Genomic DNA, 18,287 nt, shown 5'->3' with positions numbered 1-18,287 from the left:
CAGTTGCAGTGCACATCTACACTGTAAAATTAATGCAGTTTTATTGCCATAGTTCAATTATATGGAATCATCTAAGTTGTAAGGAGTCCCTGGTGGCACAATGGGTTAAACCAGTGGTTCTCAACCTTTGGGCCCCCAGATGTTTAAGCCTTCAACTCCCAGAAATCCTAACAGCTGGTAAACTGGCTGGGATTTCTGGGAGTTGTAGGTCAAACACCTGGGGACCCACAGGTTGAGAACCATTGGATTAAACCCTTGTGCTGGCAGGACTGCTGGCCAAAAGGTCGGTGGTTCAAATCTGGGGAGCGGGGTGAGCTCCTGTCTGTCAGCTCCAGCTTCCCATGCAGGGACATGAGAGAAGCCTCTCACAGGATGGTAAAACATCCAGGCATTCCCTGGGAAACGTCCTTGCAGATGGCCAATTCTCTCACACCAGAAGCGACTTGCGGTTTTTCAAGTTGCTCCTGATGTGAAAAAAAAAAACTGACTTGTAGCCTTCCCTGTCAAAGAATGCTGATGCTTCATCAAACTACAACTCCTCTTTATTTTTAATTCTCCAGTTATTAAAGATACTAAATTGCCAGTAGCCATTCTCACAAATACATGGTATAATTTGGACCCAGATTCAGTTATTGTTCTATATGACCACACAGATTGGAGCTGTAGAACACCTCTTGTCTGAAAATTTCCATTTATCTTTTCACTATATATTTATAGTATGTTTACCATGTAATGTACTGTTAAGCCTGTGTTAATACCGTATAAATAGCATTTTACTTTATCTGAATGCATGGCTGTCTGAAGTATTTGTAAGTCTTTCTGCAGTCTTAGGTGTAAACGAGGCTGCAGAATAATTGCTGGAGTCGTTTAAAAGAAAGTTATTTTTCTTTATCTTGTGTTAGACTATCTGTCAAAATTAATGTTTTCTTCTGAAGGCTTGTAACAGTTATAAATATGATATATAACTACATATTTATAAAACTTACAAAGTTTTATGAAAATTTATTGAGTTGGTGGCAGAAAATAAACTATATTTATTGTCAGAATTATATACCATTCCTTACACAGACCACTGCCATGAAATGAGCAAAAGCATTTGCTTCTATTTTCAGTGAATCGTTGCTTGTTGTTAGGGCTGATTCCACACATAGTTTTAAATCATAGTTCAACATATGTGCAAGTTTGTGTGTTCCCCGCATGCCTAATCTTCCTCTGGTATAGCAGTCAGGTTGAACATTAACTTCTTTTTTCAGTTAATTGTAGTTTACTGTCATTGGTTTGTGTAGTGGAACCCTGCATTTTTTTCCTTTTTGCTTTTTTAACCAAAAAAATCCTATGTTTATTAAGTATCATATAGCACAGCGGGTTAAACTGCTGAGTTGCTCAACTTGCTGACCAAAAAGTCGGCGGTTCAAATCTGGGGAGCTGGGTGACCTCCCGCTGTTAGCCCCAGCTTCTGCCAACCTAGCAGTTCGAAAACATGCCAATGTGAGTAGATCAATAGGTACTGCTCCAGCAGGAAGGTAATGGCGCTCCATGCAATCATGCCGGCCACATGAACTTGGAGGTGTCTACGGACAACACCAGCTGTCTGGCTCTTTGGCTTAGAAATGGAGATGAGCACCAACCCCCAGAACTGGATATGACTAGACTTAATGTCAGGGGAAAACCTTTACATTTACCATAACAATCAACTGAAAAATAAAGATATACATATCTGGCAACAACAAACTACAACAACATAAACAGGCAAAAATTAAACTTTATAAAAAAAGAGAAGAAAATAAAGAGAAAGAAAAAGGGAAAAAGAATCAAAGACAAAATAGACTTCCCACCTTTCTACCAGTGAAGTACATATTTAAAGTGGAAAATCTCTTATTTCTACTCTTGGCTAATATGATTTTAGCTGCAATTCTCATCATTCTGTACTGCATCTGAAGAAGTGGGTTTATAGCCATGAAAGCTCATGCTGAAAATATAATATATAAACCAGTTAGCTACATTTCTCCCTTTCCTTTCCTTTCCTTTCCTTTCCTTTCCTTTCCTTTCCTTTCCTTTCCTTTCCTTTCCTTTCCTTTCCTTTCCTTTCCTTTCCTTTCCTTTCCTTTCCTTTCCCACTACAAGAAACTAATAGGGCTACTTGTCTGAAAACTATTGCAACCCTCTTACTATCTGGGCATTGGGTTTTCCAGCCATAATGTACTAGGATTAACTGTTATGTTGTAATGTGTTTTTTTTTTTCTGGGGCTGGGGAACAGCAATCTTGTTTGGGAAATTAAGAAGGATTGCTTTTATGAAAGGTCTGTTCCTGGAATTGGCTTGGTGGTATGGATTAAGATGGTAAAGGTAAAGGTTTTCCCCTGACATTAAGTCTAGTCGTGTCCGACTTTGGGGGTTGGTGCTCATTTCCATTTCCACGCCACTGCCACATGATCTTGATGTGCAAAGTGTGGTTGATTTTAATTTTGGTTTAGGGAAATGAAACAGAATTGTAAGAGATGGGGCCTGTAGTGAAATTCTAAGCTATCACTTTCCAGTTGCACTCAAGGAATGAAAATTCCCAACTTCCTTAAGGATGACTAGATCAGGTGCTGCCTTTTGCCCAAACTTGAGGAAAATATGTTCAACACTGAGAATGCTTTAACATTACTGGTTTGGGAAAGAAGAGAACTCCCATTGGCAAGCCAGATTCTCCCATCATCTGAAACTAGAGGAGAAATTCATCATATGCATCACTATTAACTCCCTGTGTTGGTAATGCTAATGATGCTCCACACAAAGCCATCTGATTCACAGATATCTGCCTGTGAGGTGTCCATTCTTGCAGTCAGATGGGATACATTTCCCACTCCATCCACTTCACCACCTGAAGTGGCTACCTTACTGTCCCTAATGGGAATGCAGAACTATAACCAACCTCAAACTATGATTGAAGATTCTGCATTGCTTCAGTAATAATAGTTAACACTGATCACAACAAAGCACAACTAGCAGAATTGATTCACAGCTTGCTGCCCTTTTTCATTACCTCAAAACTGTTTTTGGAGATAGATATGTTCACTCTGCCTAAGGGCTGGTCCTACCGCTTGGATTCTAGCGATAATATAGTTGGGAAAGACAACCACTCAGATTTGTTGAGTGATGTAAATTGCCCTTTTCCTAAACCCATTGATGGGAAGGCACTCTAGGGAAAGCTGCTGTTTGCTTATTGGTTTTGTCACCTGCGGTTTTAATTAAAGAGGCTTACTTGGTAACATGTGTCTCTTTGGGTGGCCGAATGATGCTTTGGGATATTAAAAACCCCCACACTGCGTCACAAAAGACTGGATGCCAATAAAAGAAGGAAGAGAGACATACACCCACACATCACCCTCCATAAAATTAACTTTCCTTACATTCTGGCCTGACTCAGTTGCAGAATCACAGTTAGAAGAGACCACAAGGGCTGTCCAGTCCAACCTCCATCGCCATGCATAAATATACAAAGCACTCCAGCCTCTGCTTAAAAACCTCCAGATAAGGAGATTGCAGCCAATGTCAAACAGCTCTTACTGCTAGAAAACTCTTCCTAGCTTTTACATGGTAATTTATAGTGCTGTGTTTAAATTGTGGTGTGCCCCCCTTGAGCCGTGAGGAGAGGTGGATAATAAATTATTATTATTATTTTATTATGACACAGCAAACAAGATAGATATGCTGGATTTCGTATTACAAAATCACAAGTCGAACACTTTCCAAGTGTCTAGGACTGTGTGATGTATTTTCGGATGATGCGTGCAGATCCCAGTAGGGTGGCCTTTTGCAGTTGGCAGATCGTGATTTTGTCTATGTCTATTGTTTCCAAATGCCAGCTGAGATCTTTTGGCATGGCACCCAATGCACCGATCACCACCGGGATCACCTGCTCTGCCATAGTCTTTGAAGTTCAATCTTGAGGTCCTGATAGCGGCTGAGTTTTTCCTGTTGTTTTTCGTCAATGCGACTGTCACCTGGGATGGCGACATCAATGATCCAAACCTTTTTCTTTTCCACAACTGTGAGGTCTGGTGTGGAAATTATTATAATATTATTATAATTATATAATATTATTATTATTATTATTATTATTATTATTATTATTATTATTATCCGATTGAATCCATTGCTCTGTGTCCTAGTTTCTAGAGCAGCAGAATACAGGTAATGCCAGTAGTAGCTGTGAAACCCAATCCCATCCACGACTGTCTGGATATATTTCAGATTTCAATATTAATGTCAAAAATATGTAGTATGATTTTACATAGGATTAGAAGAGCAAAGACAAATATCACTTAAGTAAAATAGACATTAATATTAAATAACCAAAAAAAGTGTAAACACTAAACTAATCTGGGAATCTGCTATTGCAACACATCCAATGAAGTGGTTTTAATCCAGTATAAAAAAAAGATTAGGACTAAGTACATTCCAGTCTACTTGGAAATAAATCTAAATTGAGCATGGGATTTCTTCCCAGGTAAAATGGGCTGTAATGGTTGGACCAAAAACCAGCAGAGCTGGGTTGCTGTGAGTTTTCCGGGCTGTATGGCCATGTTCCAGAAGCATTTGCTAACATCTAAGGCAGGCATCTTCAGAGGTTGTCAGGTCTGTTGGAAACTAGGCAAGTGGGGTTTATATATCTGCGGAATGTCCAGGGTGGGAGAAAGAGTTCTTGTCTGTTTGAGGCAAGTGTGAATGTTGTAATTAGCTAGCTTGTTTAGCATTGAATAGACTTGCAGCTTCAAAGCCTGACTGCTTCCTGCCTGGGAGAATCCAGGACTACCGCCGATTTCTGAGCCTGAATACATTGCACAAGATTTCCCTATCCTAAAATGATACATTTTAATATATTGGGTTTATGGTTCCCATCCCCTTGATCTGGTCATGTAAGTGTGATTTATCGTTATAATTGTACTATTTTACCTTGTTTAATAATGTGTGTTATGTCGTTATGTAATGTTGTGTTGCTTTTATGACTTGTGTTGCTTTTATGACTGTAAACCGCCCTGAGTCCCATCCGGGAGATAGGGCGGTATATAAATAAAGTTTTATTATTATTATTATTATTATTATTATTATTATTATTATTATTATTATTATCCTTTGTTGGGAGGTGTTAGCTGGCCCTGATTGTTTCATGTCTGAAATTCCCCTGTTTTTTTGGTGTTGTTCTTTATTCACTGTCCTGATTTTAGAGTTTTTTTTTTAATCCTGGTAGCCAGATTTTGTTCATTTTTATAGTTTCCTCCTTTCTGTTGAAATTGTCCACGTGCTTGTGAATTTCATTGGCTTCTCTGTGAAGTCAGACATGGTGGTTGTTAGAGTGGTCCAGCATTTCTGTGTTCTCAAATATGCTATGCCCAGGTTGGTTCTTCAAGTGCTCTGTTATGACTGACTTCTCTGGTAGAATCAGCCTGCAGTGCCTTTCATGTTCCTTGATTCGTGTTTGGGGAATGCTGTGTTTGGGGGTCCCTATGTAGACTTGTCCACAGCTGCATGGTATACGGTAGACTCCTGCAGAGATGAGAGGATCCCTCTTGTCCTTTGCTGAACGTAGCATTTGTTAGATTTTCATAGTGGGTCTGTAGATAGTTTGGAGGTTGTGTTTCTACATCAGATTCCCTATGTGGTCAGTTGTTCCCTTGATGTGTGGTAAGAATACTTTTCCTCTGGGAGGATTTTTGTCTTTGCTCTTGTGGCTTGTTCTTGGCTTTGCAGCAATTCTGATGTCTGTGGTGGAGCACCCATTGGCCTGTAGAGCCCAGTTTAGGTGGTTCAGTTCACCTTAGAGGAGATTAGGTTCGTAGATTCTTTTTGCAGGGTTTTAATTGTGCTTCTTTTTTGATGTGGGTGATGGTTGGAGCTTTTATGTAAGTCTCTATCTGTGTGTGTAGGTTTTCTGTAAACGGTGTGGCCCAATTGTTGATTGGGTTTGCGGGTGACTATGACATCTAGAAATGGCAGTTTTCCTTCCTTTTCTTTTTCCATGGTGAATTGGATGTTTGGGTGGATGCTGTTGAGGTGGTCCAGGAACTTGTTGAGGGGGTGCTTTGATTTCCTGCTTCTTGGCAGGGGGTTGGACTGGATGGCCCATGAGGTTTCTTCCAACTCTACTATTCTATGATTCTATGATTCTTCTTCTCCATGGCTCCAAATGGTGAAGGTGTCATCCACAAATCTGAACCACATAGTGGGCTTTTTGTTGCTATTTCCAGGGCTTGTTTTTTAATGTGAAATTTGCTATGACCGGGCTTGTTTACAGAGTTTGGAGGAGTTCGTTTTGAGGGCTCTGCGCTTGCCCTAGAATGGGCTTCTTTGGATCCGGGGAGGGAGTCGCTTTCCCCATCTTCCGAGGGTGGGAAAATCTTCAGGCGGGCGGAAGGAAAGCCCTTTGAAAGGCAGGCGAAGGGCAAGGGGAGGTCAGGAGGCGCAAGGAGCGCTTTCAGCCGCGGCGGCCGTGGCCCCAGGCGGAGAGGAAGAAGGAGCGCCTCCCTCTCGCCGGCTTTGCAGCTGCCCGCCTTCCTTTCCCAGGGCGCGAAGGCAGCGCAAACCCTGTGAGCGGCCCTCCTTTTGCCCTTCAGGGCCAAGGCGGCGCTAAAGGGCGTCTCGACAGAAGGAGGAGGAGGAGGAGGAAAAGGAGAAGCGAAAGAGGAGGAGAAACAACGCAGCCGCCGGGAGATGGCTAGAGCGCTGCGCGAAGCCCCTCTCCGCCTTCCTCCTGTTGCTGACTCGCCTGCCTTTCACCTCTAAGCAGGATCAAACTAGCAGGTAATAACTTCTGGCTTGTTTGGAAAGACCCATTTCAGGGATCAGGGCTGGACGAAAGGGAGAAGAGGCAAGGAGTTTTTCTAGGTTTGTTAATACGCTCTACTTCCTAAATCTTCGGATAGGAAGGTCTTTCTGGAGGAGCTCCATATACACTGCCAGTCACTGTAGACTCATCTAATGCAGTTTGATTGCATTGAACTTCATGAGATGAGTCTATCATGCAGTGTAGATGGACCTCAGGCTGCTTTGAGTCTCCTTTGAATAGAGAAAAAGAGAGGTATAAATAAAGATAATAATAATACAGTGGAGTCTCGCTTATCCAACCATCACTTATTCAACGTTCTGTAATATCCAACACAGTTTGCCTTTTAGTAGTCAGTACTTTTGTTTTCAATACATTGCGATGTTTTGGTGCTAAATTCTTAAACACAGGAATTACTACATAACATTACTGTGTATTGAACTGCTTTTTCTGTTGATTTGCTGTAAAACATGATGTTTTGGTGCTTAATTTGTAAAATCATAACGTCATTTGACATTTAATAGGCTTTTCCTTAATCCCTCCTTATTATCCAACATTTTCGCTTATCCAATGGCCTGTTTATGTTGGATAAGCGAGACTCTACGATAATGATGATGAGGAGGAGGAGGAGGATAATAATCAGGATCCACAGGGATGGTAAAGATCTGGTTGCTTGAATGAGGTTTCAGAATTTATTTATGTATGTATTACAAATGTGACTCCAACAACAACAACAACAACAACAACAATTCTTAGCTGCCTCTATTGTCATAGTGGATAGTGACAGAAGGCTCGGAAGATGAGTTTCTAAACTGTTTAACTGCACTGAACTTCATTAGTTGAGTCTACCATGCAGCGTAGCTGGACCCCAAGCCTCTTTGAGTCTCCTTTGAATAGAGAAAAAGTGGAATATAAATGTAAACATAATAATAACATTAATAGTAATGGTGATAATTATGATAATAATCAGAGGATCCACAGAGCTAGTAAAGACCTGGGAACTTGAATTAGGTTACGTAGTTTATTTATGTATGTATTACAAATGTGACTCCAATAATAATAATAATAATAATAATAATAATAATAATAATAATAATTCTTAGCCGCCTCTCTTATCACAGTGGATAGTGACAGGAGGCTTGGAAGAGGAGTTTCTGAGCAGTTTGACTGCATTGAACTTCATTAGATGGGTCTACCATGCAGTGTAGTTGGACCCCAAGCTGCTTTGAGTCTCCTTTGTGTAGAGAGAAAGCAAGGTATAAATAAACATAATAATAATAATAATAATAATAATGACAGAGATTTGGAGCACAGTACTCCTGACCTCAAGATCATGGAAAATGCAATCCCAGGCAATAGTAGAATGTCAAGAAGCAACTGGAAAAGCTTATACAATATGAGGATTTAAAGATCAAACTGCAAAGACTCTGGCACGAGCCAGTAAAGGTGGTCCCAGTGGTGATCGGCACATTGGGTGCAGTGCCTAAAGACCTTGGCCAGCACTTAAAAACAATTGGGACCGATAAAATCACCATCTGTCATCTGCAAAAGGCCACCCTACTCAGCTCTGCATGCATTATCTGCCGATACATCACATAGCCCTAGGCAAAGTGAAAAGTGTCTGGTGTGTGATCCAATACAAAAGCCAGCATAGTGATCTTTTGCTGTATCTAATAATAATAAGGATGGGAGGATAAAGATCTAGGGGCTTGAATTAGGTTATTATTTTTATTATTAATAATAATAATAATAATAATAATAATTCTTTGCTGCCTCTCTCATCACAGCGGATAGTGACAGGAGGCACGGAAGAGGAGTTTCTGAGCAGTTCAACTCCCATCACTGCCTTAAAGAGGAGTTATGAGGGTGGTTTGCAGTTTGGGACAGCTTTATGGGGAAATGTCAGGGAAGTATGGCTGTCCAGATGCTGACATAGTCCAGATTGTTTAGCTCAGACTATATACACTCCAAGCAGGCCAATATTTTGTGGTTGTTTGAGAAATGGATTCTGGAGGACAGGGCTCGAATCCCAGCTCGGCCATGGAAGCCCATTGGGTAACCTTGGGCAAGTGATACTCTCTCAGCCTCAGAGAAAGGCAAAGGCAAACCTGTTAGGAACAAATCTTGCTAGAAAACCCCCTGATAGGTTTGCCTTCAGGACGGAAGCAACAGGAACAATCACCATGTTGCATACATAAAGTGCAGCCCTGTTCAGAAAGTACTTCCACTGTACATTACTTCCATTATGTCGAGTTATGTGCAGCCTCAGCTTTCTTCTCATCACAGTCAGGATGGGGGGAAAGTGGATTGTTTTAACCCTTTTGTGCAGTATGTTTGCACATACACTGGGCATTCTTATTTTCTTCCCAACACTGAATTGGGGGAGCTAGGCTCAAAAGTTGTGGTTCATTCATCACAAAATGGGATTGCTTCTAAAGTCTGTGATTATTTTACAGAGACTTAGCCATTCCCAGAAACTATACAACTGAAAATTACTTTAGAGTCAGAGATAATCAGTGGTTGTTGAATTGATATTTATAGTGAACTGGTCCTGTATTTACTCATTAAAAGGAGCTATCTATCTAACTATATGGAGTGGTGTATTCCTAATCTTTGTTCTTGTTGCTATTAACCATGGTGTGATTCGTTTTGTATTCTCATTATGATAAAAATATAAGCAATATCATGTGGTAAAGGGAGATTTCTGAAAAATATGATAAAATATTGGAACTGATCATTTTTCTTTCCTTATTAATGCGATGTTTTTCTCATTGTCATCCCTAAATTCTCACTTGTTGAGATAGTTAGTTGAGCTCAGAGTGTTGGTCATTCTTAGCATGAAGAGATTAATAGAGGTCACTGTAAGCAAAGTGAGACCTAAATTGATTTGCATGGCATATTGATATATTGGTTGTATAATTTATGGTATTCACAAAAAATTCTGGTTCCCATTTCACACTCAAGCTGAGCTTGAGCACATTGAACTGCAGCAAATATAGTTCTTTGCCTCATTTTTTCCTTTTCTCCTTGTGTTGAATCTTACATTATGATGCTCTTTTCTTTTGTGCTGCTACATAATATGATGGCAAAAGATAATGTTGTAGAAAAAACAATAAGGCAATCAGTTTGACTGTATTTTTAGTGCCACATGTTTTCTACCATTACTGTATTGTTCGCCTTTCCATGTTTTCGGTGGCACAGTGGGTTAAACCCTTGTGCTGGCAGGACTGCTGGCTTGAAGGTTGGGTTGATGACCTGAAGGCTGCCGGTTTGAATCCAACCCACAGAGAGTGTGGATGAGCTCCCTCTCTATGCGGGAACAAGAGAGAAGTCTCCCATAGGGATGGTAAAAACATCAAAACATCCAGGCGTCCCCTGGGCAATGTCCATGTAGATAGCCAATTTTCTCATACCATAAGCAACTTGCAGTTTCTCAAGTCGCTCCTGACACAAAAAAATGGCAGGGGGTTGAACTAGATGAGCCATCTATTATTCTGTTATTCTATGATTATAATGCACATACAATTTCAGAATTTCTGGTTGAAATTACAGTGGGCCTTTGGTATTTGCTGAGATTTGGTTCCGGAATCTCTGTGGATATGGAAATCTGTTGATGCTCAGGTCCCATTACATACATTGACTAAGTAACATGCTGTCCCTTATGTAAAATGATGAAATCAAGATTTGCTTTGGGGGATTTGGGGGATGAAAATTTCCAAGCTGTTGATGGTTGAATCCATGGATATAGAATCCGTGGATACATATAGCAGACTGGATTTTGCAAGGAACAAACAACTTACCCGGACACCTTTATGAGATCCCTATATTTTGCATATTGTGTTGGTGCTTTCCCTGTTATAGTTGTGATTAATTTGACTAAATTAAGAAGAGGTTAATAATGGAGGGATTTGCTAAATTCAGTGTGTGCCGAGTCCCAAGAATGTATTAAAAACAACATCCCTGCATTACTCTCATAGCTCAGATGTGATGGAATTTTCCCAGCTGATTTTCTCTATGCAGATGCAAGCAGGCATGGAGATCTGAATACACAAAGATTTCCTCTGTGAAGTAAGATTTATTTAAACTGTCGTTTGAAAAACCTTGAAAATTGTGGATGTATTCCTGTCTCCGGGCATTATCACCCAAATTGTTTGTATCACTTCTCTTCCCACCGCCCCCTACTTATTTATCCTGATGGATCCAGATTAGTTTATTATCAAATAATCTGGTAGCCTTGGCAGTGTTTTGGATAAGGCTCGGCTTGGGAAGGCAGGGGCTTTGAGAATGGGACAGGCTTCCCACCTAATCATCTTGGAAAGTTAGTAAACAAGGCGCAAGAGAGAGAAGTGGGCTGCCTTGTAGCTGGGCTGACAACATTGTTCCCCTGCTTTGTTTGGCCAGAGAATGAATAGCTGGCTGTGTTTGCCCCTGAGAGGAGGAAGGGAGAGCCCCACTTCTCTGGATATGACTCACCCCCCATGAACTCTCCGCTTGTGAGGAACTGATGTGAATTTTAAGCTGCTAGACAACAGTGGAGCCAGTGGGAGCTGTTGATACTAGAAGAAATCTCTTAGGGCTAATAGACAAGAGACAAAAAATATGATTAGCCTACACTTATAATTATTTCACAGCAAAATTGTTAGTTACAACTCTTCCAATACATCTCCTAGCATTCAGCACATAAGGAGCATAAACAGTGATTTTTATTCCATGAGCAATAAAATAGGCTACATTATTTTAAGTTGTATTGCATTTGGTTTTACTGTAAGCCGCTTGGTGGCCTTCTAAACTGCCATATAAAATCCAGATTATCTGCTTTGAACTGGATTATATGGCAATGTAGACTCATATAATCCAGCTCAAAGATAATATGATTATCTGCTTTGTTTGTCTGGATTATATGACGGTGTAGAAGGGGCCTGGGTCTCTTTTGTAGAGAGAGAAAGCAGGATATATATAAACATAATCATCAATGTAATAATAATGGAGCCCCAATGGCACAGCTGGTTAAACCGCTGAGCTGCTGAACTTGTTGACCAAAAGGTCAGCGGTTCGAATCCGGGGAGTGGTGTGAGCTCCCGCTGTTAGCCCCAGCTTCTGCCAACCTAGCAGTTCAAAAACATGCAAATGTGAGTAGATTAATAGGTACTGCTCCAGCAGGAAGGTAACAGCACTCCATGCAGTCATGCCAGCTTGGAGATGTCTATGGACAACGCTGGCTCTTTGGGTTTGAAATGGAGATGAGCACCAACCCCCAGAGTCGGACACGACTAGATTCAATGTCAGGGGAAAACCTTTACCTTTACTATAATGATGATGATGATGATGATGATGATACAGTAATAGTTTCTACCTCGTCACCGTCTCCCATAGGGACTCAGAACAGCTTACAAAATAACACATACTGGTGCCATACAAATATAAAATACACTACATCACATTAAAATTGATAAAGCATTTACATAAAATCACATATACAATTAACACAAGCAAATGAAATCAGTAGTAGCCATTGATTAAAAGGTCCAATAACAACATGACAACAACATCATGCCAAGCTCAATTCAGCCACAGTTAAGCATATGTTAATCTAAGGCCCCTTCTGCACTGCCATACAATCTAGATTATCAAAACAGATAATTCACATTATCTACTTTGAACTGTATTATATGAGTCTACACTGCCATATAATCCAGTTCAAAGCAGAATTTATATGACAATGCAGAAGGGGCCTGAGATATATCAGAGAGAGGCAATTCCCCCATGTAAATAATTTCGCTGGGTAGTATTTTACACAGAGTATGGCCCCTTCCACAGCTGTATAAAATCCACATTGAACTGGATTATATGGCAGTGTGAATTCTGATAATCCAGTTCAAAGCAAATATTGTGGATTATCTGCCTTGATATTCTGGGTTACATGGCTGTGTGGAAGGATCCTATTTCAATGTTCTACATTGTATATTTTATCTTTTTAAAATGGCATCTTAATGCACATGAGATTCAAATACAACAGCAACCCAGTTTGGGATCCGTCCTTTCTGTCTCTCTTGCTTTCCCCTTTTTGTTTTCCCCAGTAGTTCATTATTTTGAAAGGTATTTAAGTTTCCTGGAAGTTACTTGGGTGGGAAAGTTCACATGCGTATCCATGACAACTCCCAGAAATCATGGTGACTGAATGATGGGAGAACAATGGATGGACTTGCTCTGCCGAAGGAACCAACGAAGGCTGTCTAGAGGTGCAGAGAGAAAAAAGAGGCTTTCTTTTGTCATTTTCTTTTCTTTCCTAACTCGGCCACTAGACATGAATGCAGCTTATCGTTCGGATACGTTAGGAGTAATGCCATGGGCACTTCGAAGACGAACACATTTCTTTTGGCACATGGTTTAATGAACTAGGGTGGGCAGCATTTCTTTTTTTGCACCCTGGTCCCCTGCTGTTATTGCTCTTAGGGTTTTTTTTGTGGAAATTGTGGAAAACCTTGGTTTTCCTTTACAACCAAGGTTTTACCATGCACCTTTTTAAATAAATGAAGCTGGGTTCTTAGATATAGCACTGCTTCTAAACTCGGCATATGCTTCCTGGGCAATGTGTATGAAAGTGGGATTTTGCTCCCACTTTCTGCATGTAAACAAGCAATGTGAAGAATACTTACATACTTTTTTGCCATTGCTGTCATAGTCGTGATAATATTGACCTGCATAACTTTGGAGGATAATATATACCCTGTTTCCCCTAAAATAAGACATCCCCAGAAAATAAGACCTAGTAGAGGTTTTGCTGAATTGCTAAATATAAGGCCTCCCCTGAAAGTAAGACCTAGCAAAGTTTTTGTTTGGAAGCATGCCCACCAAACATAACTCCATGTACGTACCATAGATTGTTGTACATGGAAATATTGGTAGTAACAAGAAATTCTTGATAGGATTCACAGTTTGTCTGGTTATGCTGGTTTGTGATGACAACTACTGTACAGTATAGAATAAATGTTCATTTTTTTGTTCAACAATAAATGTGAATTCTTCATGGAAAAATAAGACATCCCCTGAAAATAAGACCTAGCACATCTTTGGGAGCAAAAATGAATTTAAGACACTGTCTTATTTTTGGGGAAACACAGTAATATGTGGGTTGCTGTGAGTTTTCTGGGCTGTATGGCCATGTTCCAGAAGCATTATCTCCTGACAGTTCACCCACATTTATGGCAGGCATCCTCAGAAGTTGTGAGGTCTGTTGGAAACTAAGCAGGAGGGGATTTATATATCTCTGGAAGGTTCAGGGTGGGAGAAAGAACTCTTGTCTGTTGGAGGCAAGTGTGAATATTGCAATTGATCACTCTGATTAGCATTGAATAGCCTTGCAGCTTCAAAGCCTGGCTGCTTCCTGCCTGTGGGAATCATTTGTTGGGAGGTGTGAGCAGGTGTTGCCAGGCAGACAAGAGTTCTTTTTCCACCCTGGACATTCCACAGATCTATAAACCCCACTTGCCTAGTTTCCAACAGATCTCACAATCTCTCAGGATGCCTGCCATAGATGTGGGCGAAACGTCAGGAGAGAATGCTTCTGGAACATGGCTATACAGGCCAGAAAATTCACACCAACCCAATATGAAGAATACTTACATACTAGAGGATTATGAAAGGTGCAATTTTTTTAAAAGTCAGATTTCCGTGCTCTGTAAAGATTATATCTGGGTGGTCCTTGCAACCAACAAAGTTGTCGCATGAAAGCTGCAATAAACTACTCATTCTTTAAAGTGTTTTTTTTTTACTTCAGGAAGGGTTAACATAGCTAGGAGCTACTGTTTTGGAATTTGCCCTTTCTTGAAGTAAGCATGGTTAACAGCTGCGCTGAGTAAGCATGCTGAGTCTCAGGACCCTTTCTGACAGGCCCTATATCCCAGGATCTGATCTCAAGTTTCCTGCTTTAAACTGGATTATATGAATCTATACTGCCAGATAAGGAGCCCCGGTGGCGAAGTGCATTAAAGCGCTAAGCTGCTGAACTTGCAGACCAAAAGGTCCCAGGTTCAACCCCCGGGAGCAGCGGGAGCAGCCACTGTTAGCCCCAGCTTCTGCCAACCTAGCAGTTTGAAAACATGCCAATGTGAGTAGATCAATAGGTACTGCTCCGGTGGGAAGGTAACGGTGCTCCATGCAGTCATGCCGGAAACATGACCTTGGAGGTGTCTACGGACAATGCCGGCTCTTCGGCTTAGAAATGGAGATGAGCACCAACCCCCAGAGTCAGACATGACTGGACAACGTCAGGGGAAACCTTTACCTTTACCTACTGCCAGATAATCTGGGATAAACAGAAAACCTGGGATCAGATCCTGGGATATAGGGCCTGTCTGGAAGGGCCCTTAATTGGTGGAATTGGCTACTTGTTAAATCAATAAGAATTACAGAATGATCATGAGTGCAAATAGCCACTCAGCATTAGGGTACATTTAGCAATTGCTTTAAATGGGGTTTATGTGGCATGTTCTGTTTTCAAGCTGTTCAGGATTTTGTCATGACCAAGTTACACCCGTTTCACTCCCACTTTTAATACAGAACTATTAAGGATATTGGGGTCCTAATGATGAAAGATTGGTCGGTGCCTCTATTAAAAGATACTGAGGCCCCATCTATACTGCACCAAAAAAATCCAGATTATCTGCTTTGAACTGGATTATAAAGCAGTGTAGACTCATATAATCCAGTTCAAAGCAGATAATCTGGGATCAGATTCTGGGATATAGGGTAGTGTAGATTTATTACTGAATGACATCCTACTCAAGACTACACCAGAAGCGACTTGCAGTTTCTCAAGTTGGTCCTGACATGAAAAAAAAAAGTCCTACTCAAGATAGATGTGGCTGTAGTTCCCTTCCCTCTCAGACTGGATCTACACTGCCATATAAAGCATTTTCTGAATCCAAATTATCATCTTTGAACTAGATTATAGGAATCTACGCTGCCTTATAATCCAGTTCAAAGCAGATAATCTGGATTCAGAAACAGGATTATATGGCAGTGTAGATGGGGCCATAGGCAGGGAACCGTTTTCAGAGAGCCATACAATATGACCAAAAGAGCTAAAGCATTTTCTGAAGCCTCCTTATTTGAATTGTTTGCAAGGACCTATGTTTATGCTCACTATTGGTTAAAATCATTGATAGTTTTTAATTAAAAGTGATACAATATTTAAGTCGTATTAATATTGAAGTAGTGTTATATTCCTTATGACTAAATTATACTATCAAATCATGGATTATTTGAAAGTGGATTTTAAATGTACACTAGGGTTAGGGGTGCAGGACCCCTGAGAAAGTAGAAAAACTACAGATAAAAAACCACTTTTTTAAACTTGAGAGAACACCTGTCTAGGAAGATCTAGATCCTTCAGTGTAACTCTCTGGTCAACATCTGGCAGAATTTGACCATAGGGTCATGTTGGAGGACTTAGGCCCCATCTACACTTCCATTATAATGCAGATTGAATTGCATCATATGACAAATGTAGACTCATATAATCTGGTTCAATGCAGTTAAACTGTATTATATGAGTCTACTCTGACCATATAAAGCGATTTGATCTGCATTATAATGGTAGTGTAGGTGGGTCTTAGACATTTCCAGAGAGAATTTGTTAAGCAAATCCATGAATAATAAAATCCACAAAATGAAACCTGCAAATGTGGAGGGCCAGCTGTGATGTCCAAACCAGAGAGAGATAACCAGGCCCCTTCTACACTGCCCTATATCTCAGGATCTGATCCCAGATTATCTGCTTATCCCAAATTATATAGCAGTGGAGACTCATATGATCCAGTTCAGAATCAGATTATGGGATATAGGACAATGCAAATCCAGTCTCAGCTCTGCTAGGAGCAACTGTGCTTCCAGAATATCATAATGCCTGATAAAGGTGATGAGTCAAATAGTGAAGGTGAATCAGCCTTTTTACTGGAAGAAGTACTGGTAAGTGGAATAACACAGCAGCCTGCTTTTGAAGGAACTCGGCACAAAGGTGATTTCTCTCTTTTGAACATTAACGTTTTGACACTTAACAGAAGACAATCGCAAACATGTCAGTAGTACTTTAACAGCCTTTTTGCTCTCAGTATGTAGTGTATTTCAGGAGGCCGTTCTTTTGAAAATTTACAAGATAATTTGCTAGGAAAATGCCTGGCTGCCCTCCTTACTTCGGAGTTGTAACTGTGAAAAGAAGAAATAAAAATCAATTTAGCAAGTTGGGAGCTTGGAGGAAATAGTTTCTTGAATTATGTGAATTTATGGTGTTGTGTTGACTGTTTATTGCCTATGTTTTGTTATGCACTTGTTGTATTTTGTATTTTGTGTTACACTTTGAGTGTTTTGTGAGCTGCCCCGAGTCTCTCTGGGAGACGGTGGCAGGATATAAATAAAGTATTATTATTATTATTATTATTGACGCAATGACATTGTATGACACAGCAAACAAGATAGATATGCTGGATTTCGTATAACAAAATCACAAGTTGAACACTTCCCAAGTGTTTAGGACTGTGTGATGTATTTTTGGATGATGCACGCAGATCCCAGTAGGGTGGCCTTTTGCAGTTGGCAGATCGTAATTTTGTCAATGTCTATTGTTTCCAAATGCTGGCTGAGATCTTTTGGCACGGTACCCAGTGTGCCGATCACCACCGGGCCCATCTGTACTGGTTTCTGCTAGAGTCTTTGAAGTTCAATCTTGAGGTCCTGATAGCGGCTGAGTTTTTCCTGTTGTTTTTCGTCAATGTCACCTGGTATGGCGACGTCAATGATCCAAACCTTTTTCTTTTCCACAACTGTGATGTCTGGTGTGTTGTATTCCAGAACTTTGTCAGTCTGGATTTGGAAGTACCACAGTATTATTATTATTATTATTATTATTATTATTATTATTATTATTATTATTATTATTTTGAATTATATCAGAGAGAATTAACTAGACAACATGACTGCTAATTCTTCTGACTATGAAATACTTAAAAACTGTGGTCTGATAAAGTAACTTTACCAAGCTCTGACCTGCCTCAGGGAAGTGTGCTTGCTCCATCAGAGTTTAACTTTTACACAAATGATCAGCCACTGCCAAAAGGGACAGAGAGTTTCATCTATGCTGACGATTGTGCCATCACCACTCAAGCAGGGATCTTTGAAATGGTATCTACAGAGATACTAGCAGGAACTTGGCAGATGCTCATCTTCATTTCTAAGCCAAAGAGCCGGTGTTGTCCGTAGACACCTACAAGGTCATGTGGCTGGCACGACTGCGTGGAGCACTGTTACATGAGTGTAGATTCATATAATCTAGTTCAAAGCAAACAATCTGGATTCAGAAACTGGATTATATGGCAGTGTAGATCCACCCTTTGTTGATGAAGTAAGATGAAGACAAATGCAGAAAGCATAAAGATGAGAGAAGTATGGAAGGGTATATGGATTTTTCCTGATAATAGTCTTA

The 18,287-nt window shown here is 40.4% G+C and overlaps 1 protein-coding gene across 2 annotated transcripts in view; it reads left to right on the top strand.

Moving 5' to 3' along the window:
- bcar3 (BCAR3 adaptor protein, NSP family member) overlaps positions 1 to 18,287 on the top strand; it is a 189,972-nt gene that overhangs the window by 68,681 nt on the left and 103,004 nt on the right. The window contains exon 1 of one of the 2 annotated variants that reach the window (XM_003220054.4): positions 6,490 to 6,786. The exons of the other annotated variant lie outside the window; for it this stretch is intronic. The gene's annotated coding sequence lies outside the window, so the exon portion shown is untranslated. Of the gene's footprint in view, positions 1 to 6,489; positions 6,787 to 18,287 lie in introns of those variants that run through there. 2 annotated transcript variants of the gene reach the window in all.

Source organism: Anolis carolinensis, chromosome 4 (genome assembly GCF_035594765.1).
Source record: "Anolis carolinensis isolate JA03-04 chromosome 4, rAnoCar3.1.pri, whole genome shotgun sequence".
In the NCBI taxonomy this organism is placed as follows: Eukaryota; Metazoa; Chordata; class Lepidosauria; order Squamata; family Dactyloidae; genus Anolis; species Anolis carolinensis.
Note: the sequence above shows the minus strand (reverse complement) of the source record. Positions and strands in the feature narration are given on the sequence as shown.